The sequence below is a fragment of the Hyaena hyaena genome, unplaced genomic scaffold (assembly GCF_003009895.1).
Source record: "Hyaena hyaena isolate Hyena2069 unplaced genomic scaffold, ASM300989v1 scaffold_517, whole genome shotgun sequence".
NCBI classification, from domain to species: domain Eukaryota; kingdom Metazoa; phylum Chordata; class Mammalia; order Carnivora; family Hyaenidae; genus Hyaena; species Hyaena hyaena.
Window position 1 is genome coordinate 42,324 of NW_024081148.1, and position 11,043 is coordinate 53,366.

Consider the following 11,043-nt stretch of genomic DNA (forward strand, 5'->3'; position numbering starts at 1 on the left):
TTGTATATAGTAATGGCTAGGATTTTTGGCTCTTTGGAGCAGAAGTCTGCTCCTCCCCTCTATCTTTCTCCTCTCATCTCTTTAATTTCCTGACTCCTGTTTTATTTTGTGTTGTTGATGGGTTTTATTGTACCTGTGATTTTATTATGAGCAAAATATCTTGAAGGTGGGACTATATCAGTCAGACATTTTTGTTTTTTTTCCACATTGCCTTCGATCAGGTCTTTATTCAAAATTAGCAGTTCAAAATGCTTTAACTCTTATGGAATACACACATTTAAGTTTTTATGTAGCAGGCTTCTTTTGTTCCGTGGTGAGTTTCTTTTCTACAGGCTTCTACTCCACTGCTGATTTCTTGGGAGCTGCAGTCTTTTTACCTACCAAAGTTTTCTTCTACTGTTTTAGAAACTTTTTCCAAGATTTTATTCAAGTTAGTTAATCTTCAGTGTAGTATTGGTTTTAGGAGTAGAATTTAGTGATTTATCACTTATGTATAACACCCAGTGCTTATCCCAACAAGTGCCCTCTTTAATGCCTATCACCCATTTCTCCATTCCTCACCCATCTTTCCTCCACCAACCCTCAGTTTGTTCTCTATAGTGAAGAGTTTCTTATGATTTGCCTCCCTCTCTGTTTTTATTTTATTTTTCCTTCCCTTCCCCCATGTTCATCTGTTTTGTTTCTTAAATTCCACATATGAGTGAAATCATATGATATTTGTCTTTCTTTAATTGACTTATTTCACTTAGCATAATACACTCTAGTTCCATTCACATTGTTGCAAATGACAAGATTTCATTGTTTTTGATTGCCAAGTAATATTCCATTGTATATTCTTTATCCATTCATCAGTCAAAGGACATTTGGTCTCTTTCCATAACTTGGCTATTGTTGATAGTGCTGCTATAAACATTGGGGTGCACGTGTCCATTCAAATCAGTATTTTTGTATTCTTTAGATAAATACTTAGTAGTGCAATTGCTGGGTCATATGGTAGTTCTCTTTTTAACTTTTTATAGAACCTCCATATTGTTTTTCAGACTGGCTGCACCAGATTGCATTTTTACCAACAGTATGAGAGGGTTCCCTTTTCTCTGCATCCTTGCCAACATCTGTTGTTTCCTGAGTTGTTAACTTTAGCCATTCTGGCAGGTGTGACAAGGTATCTCATTGTGGTTCTGTTCTGTTTTTGTTTTGTTTGTTTCATTTTTTAGAGAGAGAGAGAGCAAGAGAGTGAATGAATAAGCCGGGGAGAGAGGCAGGGTAGGGGGTGGCAGGGAGAAAATCACTTGGCCATTGGATCATGCCCTGAGCCAAAATCAAGAGTCAGATGTTCAACTGACTGAGCCACCTAGGTGCCCCCTCATTGTGATTTTGATTTGTATTTCCCTGATGATGAGTGATATTGAGCATTTTTTCATGTATCTATTAGCCTTTAAAAAAATTTGTTTTTGTTTAATGTTTTATTTATTTCCGAGAGAGAGACAGCATGAGCAGGGGAGGGTCAGAGAGAGAGGGAGACACAGAATCTGAAGCAGCTCCAGGCTCTGAATGAGCTGTTAGCACAGAGCCTGACACGGGGCTCAAACCCACAAACCATGAGATTGTGACCTGAGCCGAAGTTGGACGCTTAACTGACTGAACCTCCCAGGTGCTCCACAGTTAACCTTTTGTATGTCATCTTTGGAGAAGTGTCTGTTCATGTCTTCTGCCCATATTTTAACTTGATTATTTATTTTTTGGGTATTGAGTTTGGTAAGTTCTTTATAGATTTTGGGTACTGGCCCTTTATCTGATATATCATTTGCAAATATTTTCTTCCATTCTGTAGGCTGCCTTCTAGGTTTGTTGATTGTTTCCTTCACTGTGCGGAAGTTTTTGTCTTGAGGAAGTCCCCATGGTTCATTTTTGCTCTTGTTATCCTTGCCTCCAGTAACATGTCTAGTAAGAAGATGATGCAGCCAAGGTCAAAGAGGTGAGATTACTGCCTGGGTTCTCATCCAGGGATTTTAATCATTTCCTGTCTCACATTTAGGTCTAACATCTGTTTTTAATTTATTTTTGTGTATGGTGTAAGAAAATGGTCCAATTTCATTCTTTTGCATGCCATTGTCCACTTTCCCCAGCACCACTTGCTGAAGAGACTGTCTTTTTTCCATTGGATATTCTTTCTTGCTTTGTTGAATATTAGTTGACCATATAGTTGTGGGCTCATTTCTGGGTTCTCTATTTTGTTCCATTGATCTTTGTTTCTTTTTTTGTGCCAGTACCATACTATCCTAATGATTACAGTTTTGCAATACAGTTTAAAGTCTGGAATTGTGATGCCTCCCACTTTGCTTTCCTTTTTCAATGTTACTTTTAGGATATTTTCTGATTTCATACAAATTTTAGGATTGTTTGTTCTGGCTCCGTGAAGAATGCTGGTGTTATTTTGATAGGGATTGCATTGAATGTGTAGATGGCTTTGGCTAATATAGACATTTTAACAATATTTAATCTTCCAATCAATAAACATGAAATATTTTTCCATTTCTTTGTGTCTTCTTTAATTTCTTTCATAAGTGTTCTGTAGTTTTCAGAGCACAGATCTTTTACCTCTTTGGTTATGTTTATTCCCAGCTATCTAATGGTTTTTGGTGCAATTGTAAATGGGATCAATTCCCTGATTTCTCTATCTGCTGCTTCATTATTGGTGTATAGAACTGCAACAGATTTCTGTACATTGATTTCATATCCTGAGACTTTGCTGAATTCATGTATTAGTTCTAGCAAATTTTTTGGTGTAGTCTTTTGGGTTTTCTACATAGACTATCATGTCATCTACAAAGAGTGAAAGTTTGAGCTCCTTCTTGACAATTTGGGTGCCTTTTGTTTCATTTTGTTGTCTGATTGCTGAGGCTAATATTTCTATTACAGTGGTAAATAGTAATGGTGAGAGTGGACATCCTTGTCATGTTCCTGACCTTGGGGGATAAGGTTCTCAGTGTTTCCTTATTGAGGGTGATATTAACTGTGGGTCTTTTGCTTATGGCCTGTATGATATTGAGATATGTTCCATCTATCCCTGATTTTGAAGATTTTGTTATCAAGAATGGATGCTGTTTTGTGTCAACTTCTTTTTCTGTATCAATTGAAAGAATCATATGGTTCTTATCCTTTGTTTTATTAAGGTGGTGTATCACGGTTATTGATTTGTGAATGTTGAACCAACCCTGCAGCCCAGGAATAAGTTCCAGTTGATCATGGTTAATAATTGTTTTATTGTACTGTTGGATTTGATTTGCTAGTTTCTTGTTCAGATTTTTAACATTCATCAGGGATATTGGTGGGGTCTTTGGTTTTGCAATCAAGGTAATTTTGGCCCCACAGAATGAGTTTGGCAATTTTCCTTCCATTTTTATTTGTTGGAACAGTTTCAAAAGAATAGGTATTAATTACACTTTAAAATGTCTGGTAAAATTCCACTGGTAAGCCATCTGGCCCTGGACTCTTGTTTGTTGGGAGACTTTTTGGTTATTTATTCAATTTATTTGCTGGTTATGGATCTGTTCAAATTTTCTATTTCTTCCTGTTTCAGTTTTGGTAGTTTCTAATCTTTCTAGGAATTTATCCACTTTTTCTAGCTTGCCCAATTTGTTGACATATAATTGCTCATAATATTCTATTATAATTTTATTTCTGTGGTGTTGGTTTTGATCTCTCCTCTTTCATTCATGATTTTAATTATTTGAGTCCTTTCTCTTTCTTTTTAATAACTCTGGCTAGGGGTTTATCAATTTTGTTAATTCTTATAAAGAACCAGCTCCTAGTTTTGTTGATCTACAATTTTTAAAAAATTTCTATGCCATTTATTTCTGCTCTCAGTTTTATTTTTTCCCATCTTCTTCTGGTTTCAGGCTTTATTTGCTGTTCTTTTTTTCAGCTCCTTTATTTGTAAGGTTAGGTTGTGTATTTGAGACCTTTCTTGCTTCTTGATATAGGCCTTATTTATTGCTGTATACTTCTTTTTATGCCCTTTTTTGTTCCATCCCAAAAGTTTTAGATTGTCATGTTTTCATTTTTGTTTGCCTCTTTTAATTTCTTCTTTAATTTCCTGGTTAATCCATTCACTCTTAGTAGGATCATCTTTAACCTCCATGTATTTGTGGTCTGTTCAGTTGTTTTTGTGTGTGTGTGTGTGTGTGTGTGTGTGTGTGTGTGTTTTGTGGTTGACTTCAAGTTTCATAGCATTGTAGTCTGAAAATATGCATGGTATGATCTCAATCTTTTTGTCCTGTTAAAGGCCTGATTTGTGACCCAGTGTATGATCTATTTTGGAGAAGGTTCCACGTGCACTTTAAAAGAATGTGTATTCAGCTTCTTTAGGATTAAATGCTTTGAATATATGTTAAGTCCATCTGGTCTAGTGTATCATTCAAAGCCATTGTTTCCTTGTTGATCTTCTGCTTAGATGATCTGTCCTTTGCTGTAAATGAGGTGTTAAAGTCCCCTAGTATTATTATATTATTATCAATGAGTTTCTTTGTTAGTTGATTTGTATATTTGGGTGCTTCCAAGTTTGGCACATAAATATTTACAATTATTATATCTTCTTGTTGGGTAGATCCTTTATTATGATATAGTACCTTTCCTCTCTTATTACAGTCTTGGGTTTAAAATTTAGTTTGTCTGATGTAAGTATGGTTACTCCAGCGTTCTTTTGATGTCCGTTGGTATGATAAATTGTTCTCCTTTCCCTCACTTTCAATCTGTCAGTGTCTTTGGGTCTCATATGAATCTCTCGTAAGCAGCATATTTGATGGGTCTTTTTTTTTTTAATTTTTTATTTATTTCTAGGAGAGAGAGAGACAGCGTGAGCAGGAGAGGGTCAGAGAGAGAGGGAATCATAGACTGAAACAGGCTCCAGGCTCTGAGCTGGCAGTCAGCACAGAGCCCGACGCGGGGCCCGAACACACGAACCGTGAGATCATGACCCAAGAGAAAGTCGGATGCTCAACCAACTAAGCCATCCAGGCGCCCCTGATGGGTCTTGTTTTTTTATTCGTTCTGCTACCTTATGTGTTTTAGTCCATTTACATTTGTAGTAATTATTGATCAATATGAGTTTAGTGCCATTGTATTACCTGTAAAGTTGCTGTCCCTGTAGATTGTCTCTGTTCCTTTCTAGTCCTTGCTGCTTTTGGTCTCTCTTTCCTGATCAGAGTGTCCACTTAACATTTATTGCAGAGCTGGTTTATTGTTCACAAACTTCTTTAGTTTTTGATTTTCTTGGAAACTCTATCTCTCCTTCTATTCTGAATGATAGCCCTGCTGAATAAAGTATTGGCTGTGGGGTGTCTGGGTGCCTCAGTCAGTTAAGCGTCAGATTTCGGCTCAGGTCATGATCTCACAGTTCTTGAATTAGAGCCCCACATTGGGCTCTCTGCTGACAACTCAGAGCCTAGAGTCGGTTTAGGATTCTGTGTCTCCCTCTATCTCTGTCCCTCCTCTGCTCGTACTCTCTCTCTCTCTCAAAAATAAATAAAAACATTAAAAAAAATTAAAAGTATTCTTGGCTAAATATTTTTCCCATTTAGCTCATTGAATGTATCATCCCACTCATTTCTGACCTGCCAACTCCCTGGACAGGTCTGCTGCTAACCTAATGTGTCTACCTTTGTAGATTAAGCATTTTTTGTTCCTAGCAACTTTCAGAATTCTCTCTTTTTTTGATTTTTGCAAGTTTTACTATGATATGATATGGTATTGACCTGTTTTGGTTGATTTTGATGGTAAATCTCTGTGCCTTTTGGACTTGGATGAGTGTTTCCTTCCCCAGATTATGGAAGTTCTCAGCTATGATTTGTTCAAATAAACCTTCTGCACCTTCCCCCACTCTTCTGGTACTCCTGTGATTCAGATATTACTGTGTTTTAGAGAATGACTTCATTCCCTGAGTCTATAGTCATGATCTAATTGTTTCCTTTCTTTCTTCAGCTTCAATACTTTCCATAACTTTATCTTTTATATCACCTATTCATTCCTCAGCTTCTTCCATCCCCATTGTGATTACAGTCAGCTTTGTATCTTAGGTAAAGGATTTTTTTTTATTTCAACCTATTTTTTAGGTCTTTTATTTCTTCAGTAAGGGTTTCTCTGGTGTCTTCTATGCTTCTTTCAAGCCCAGCTAGTATTCTTATAACTGTTGTTTTAAATTCTTGTTTAGATATATTGCTTATATCTTTTTATGAGTAAATCCATGGCTGTGATTTCTTTTTGATCTTTCTTTTGGGGAGAATTATTTCATCTTGTCATTTTGTCTGGGTTTCTGTGTTTTGTGTACTATGAAGGACTGTTATGTTTCCTCATCCTGAAAGTAATGCTGTATTGAGAAAGGGTGATAACACTGTCCAAAGCCTGGTGTTTCAGGAAATGGTTAAGGTGTATGCTGTGTATACTCTACTGTTGTGATTTGGCTGCTCTTTCCCCCAGGTAAGTCCTGTGCAGAGTTTCTCTTTGGTTGCAGGGGAGAGTGTTTGGACCTTTAACCAGGTGTGTTTTAATTTGTTTGTTTAAATAAGCCTGATTAAAAAAAATTTAAAAAGGTTGATTGAAAGAGAGAGAAGAGGAAAAGGAACAAAAAAACCTCAGATGAACAGATAAACAAAAAAGTATAAGCCTGATTTCAAAGAAAAAGAAAGAAAGGAAAAATAAGAAAGCCTGGTCCTATTTCCACCAGAACTGAAGCTGACATTTTGGAGCACTCTATGATCAATAGATTTGGTGCATGCTGGGGGCCTGTGCTTATCCTCTGGGGGAGAGGCCTGCCATGCTGGCTCACAGTCAGACCTGCCTTAGTAAAGATGCCCCTGCATGCACAGCATGGTGAGGACTGCTGTAAGCCACTCCACCCTCCACTGAGGGTGCTATGTCACTTACTGAAGTCCAACCATGGCAAGGGAAGATGGTGTCACCCCACTCTTTTATTACTGTCTAGGGAAGCTCATGTCCACTGCTGTTCAGGAAACTCTCATAGAAAAGCGAAGTCTCCCTTTTTGTGTCCTAGGCTTCTGTCAGATCCCTGCCCTCAACCTGTCTGTGCCTGGGGCCAATGAATACCCAGTACCACAGTTCTCCTGTGTTTTATCTCTGGCCTGCAGCTGGGATTCAGCACTCTAAATCATAAAGGACTGGCAAGGCGCAGACCCGCTCCCTTCCTTCAGAGGAGGAGATCTGTGCTGTGTCTGATGCTGGCTTTTTCCCAGTGAAGTAGTTGTGTAGCTGTATAGGCACTTGGAGTTTATGGTGTAGCACAGCAAAAAGCTGCCATCAGGTTATCTGCCCTCTGTGTGCACTTCTGTCCCTTACAGGTGAATGGCTGCTTGTTGGCACCCACTTTGTTTTTTGTCCTTGGAGAGGCAATATACCCTCTTCCAAATGTACTCCAGGAAGGGGAACATTCCTTCCTAGTGCGACCCAGGGGATCCCTACACCACACTGTCCTCTGTCCACTCTGTCCAGCATTTGCCCTTCTTCCCAGGAGCACTGCTGCCCACTGGGCTTGACTCCAGCAAATGGTGCTGACTTCTAAAACCTCAGAATTTGAGCTCCACTGTTTGTAAAAATGTGCGATAATCAGTTCCTCTTGATTCCTCAGTCAGTGGTTTTGAGGAAGTGTATTTCTTGTGTGAACTTGACACACTGCTCTCTCCCACCCTCTCTCCTTCTCTCTCTGTTTTTTCTCTGTGAAATGGGCTTCCTCCTCACTGCGGCACCACAGCTTTTCTCTCCCCCATTTTACATCTCCGCACCTTGTATCTGCCACCTTCTCTTCTCTAACTGTGAAGCTTGTTCTCTCTTAATCCTCAGATCAATTTGGTAGGTGTTCCAAATGATTTGATGTTGATCTAGTTGTGTTTGAGGGATGAGGCAAGCTCAGGGTCCCCCTACTACACCAGCATTGTAGCTCCTCCTCCTCTTCTGCTTCTGAACACTAATAATAGCTTTCTTTCCTTTGTCCCCTACCACAGGCTTCTGGCCTGGAACCCTCTTCTTCTGTGATTTGGCTTCTAACACTGCTACTGACTTATCCATCTGGAATTTGTGATTCTTGGCCCAGTGAAGAATGGTGTTGGGTGCATGGTCTCTGCACATGGGTAAGCTTCAATATGATTCTCAGGTTTTTCAGTGAATCCTTCTTCAGAACGCTGCAATGAATCTTCTTATGTGGTACTTGAAGGTCTCTTTGGATCTCTGGGCTCTTGCAGGTTCTGCTAAGGTCTTAAGCATCTCTTGCACGGGAAGGTTGTAGTTACTCCTGAGGGATGCAGCCTTATCTTAGTGCCATACAGAGTGTCTGACTTGCAGAAGGCACTTTCAATCCAAATGCAGGAAGGCCCCACATGTCCAGCAGGAGTAAGTTTCAAAACATTCAATATGCTTATATTAGGTAAAGTAATTCCAGGGATATTTCTGAAGGCCTTAATGATACCGTTTTCTTCATTCGAGATGACATAGGGGCCCCTGTTCTGGATTTGATGACAGTTGATCATTTTGCCCTTGCCAGCATTTATCGGCTGAGAGGCATAGACCGTTTTGATATCATTCCTCTGGGGTCTTCTTGTAGCTTTCAACCAGCAAGGAAATTTCAGGACCTTCCTCAATACGAAGACCTTTTGACACGACCAGCACTGGTAAGGCTGAGGCAGCCAGGGAAGAGCAGATGGCATATTGCTTCTGTGTTGTGTTCATTCTGTGGTGCCAATGGCACCGGGTTTTGGTTGGCGCAAACATGTGGCCCCTATGACACATATTTCCAAAAGCACCCTGGACAGAATGGTGAATCCCACCACTTCAAACTCTGGAAATTTGAGTCATGGCTCTGCCAGTCCCACCCCCTCTGCCCAAGACTCAGCACTTGTTTGATGACTTGCCAATTCACTGACACCATATGGCTCTTTGCTGTTTTCATGCAAGCTGGTGTGAACAAAATTCATAGTATCAGGTCGAATGGGAGCCTTGAGCACTGAAGGCAGAGTAACATTAATTTCCAGATGACTCCCTCTTCTCAGAGTATACTAATATCAGTGGAGGAACATACTCCATCATAGGGAGAGGAGAGGGCCATGCTCCTGTATCAGTTGGATAATGTGTGTAGCAATTCATCTTCAGACACACATTTATTATTTCTCCCAGTCTATGAGTTGGGTGAGGGTTGACTGATCTTGGCTGGGCTAGCCTTGCAGGTGGCTGTGCTCTGTCCTCCTGCTAGGATCATCAGCCCAGCTCCAGTTTGTTCTTGACAGTGGCCATGGCAGAGGTTCAAAAGAGCAAGTGGAAGCATACAAGACTTTTTTGAAGGCATCTTATTCTGTCGGTCAAAGAAAATCACATGGTTGAGTCCAAAGTCAGGTAGTAGGGGTGCCCCAACCTACAGTGGATGAAACTACAAAAGTATATGGCAAAGGATATAGAATTAGGGAGGGGCAGGGAATTACAACTATTGATATAATTTATCACAGAGATGTATCAACCAACCAATCATTTTGCAACCTATTGTTACCTGTTGGTTTCTCTTACTCTGAGTCCGACTTAAGGAAGAGTTAACAGGGAACCTGGGTGGCTCAGTAGGTTGAACATTCGCCTTCAGCTCAGGTCACAATCTCATGGTTTGTGGGTTTGGGCCCCGCATAGAGTTCTGTGCTGACAGCTTGCTCAGAGCCTGGAGCCTGCTTCAGATTCTGTCTCCTTCTCTTTCTGCCTCTCACCTGTTTGTGCTCTGACTCTCTCTGTCTCTCAATAATAAATAAATGTAAAACAATGCTTAGAGAAAATAAGACAACTGAGAATTCAAAAAAAAAAAAAAAAAAAGGAAGGGGTTAGCTTCCTTCTAAATCCTGACAATCATGGGAATCTGATGTCTTCTTGGAAGTGGTTGACTCTGAGTGTTGCTTTTTCCAGTTTCTCACTCTGCTTCCTCTCCCCTGTGAAATTGTAAGCTCTGGAGTATCTTCAAACTTGCATCATTAAGTAGGGCACATTTGTGAATTAACAGTTTTTTCTCAAACATCTTCCTTAAAAAGTGCCTATTTCCTTCAATAGGTAGAGACAACACAAGTGTATACATTCATAGTATAATCTGGCATTCTCGTATTTTAACTGGCATTGTATCTCTGTAACATTTTCCCTGATATTATTGTATTTTACTGAAACCTTGTAAGACATAATACCTTTTGTTTGATAATGCAGAATTTTAAGCAAGAAATAATACTTAGTAATGGAGGGGCTGTGGAATTGAAATCAGCTCCTGTATTTGAGCATGAATCCTGATTATTGCACAGAATGGATGTTCGCACATGACCCTGATGGGCTATATGAATAACACTCTTATTTTTGTTCTGCAAAATTCACCCATCTAAGGTAGAAATCTGAAATTTTTTGACCTTGTTCTTGGAGGGGTTATAACATGCTACTTAAATGAATATTAACCTTGCCTCCAAAACCATGTGTAATCTTGGCTTTTCATTCTTTGCATCTTGCATTATTCTTCCTCCTTTCCAACAACATTCTTACCAAACAAGCCTCTTATTTCTTTCTTAAATACCAAGCTACTCCATGTCTCAGTTTTTTGTACCACCCTTTCCATCTGCCTGGAATGTTCTTTCCCCAGTCATCTTTCTTTCATCTACCTAAATTCCTGCACATGTGTTGGGACAAGTTAAATCCTAATTTATTTGAGAAGCTCTCCTGACCTCACATTTGTTATTACCCAATTTGTCACTCTGTGCTAGAACTTTACATTTTCCTTCCTAGAACTTTTCACATTTCTAGTGACTGAATGAATCATTGCATGTTTTTTGTTTTACTTTGTTTTGTTTTGTGTGTGTTTTGCTTTCCACTCTTTTAGTTCCTTGAGGGTTAGTATACCTTGTTTCCCTAGCCCCTGGCCTATGGTGTTTGGCACGGAGTAGGTTGTCAGTTCCCATTTGTTGAATGACTGACTGAATGAATGAATGAAGCAAGCTTTGCAGAGACATAGATACTCAGAACTATAATAGACTG

The 11,043-nt window shown here is 39.4% G+C and overlaps 1 pseudogene; it reads right to left on the bottom strand.

The window, feature by feature from the left end:
- Window positions 1–285: 285 nt before the first annotated feature.
- Window positions 286–9,087, bottom strand: LOC120247370 (annotated as a pseudogene).
- Between the last annotated feature and the right edge of the window lie 1,956 nt (window positions 9,088–11,043).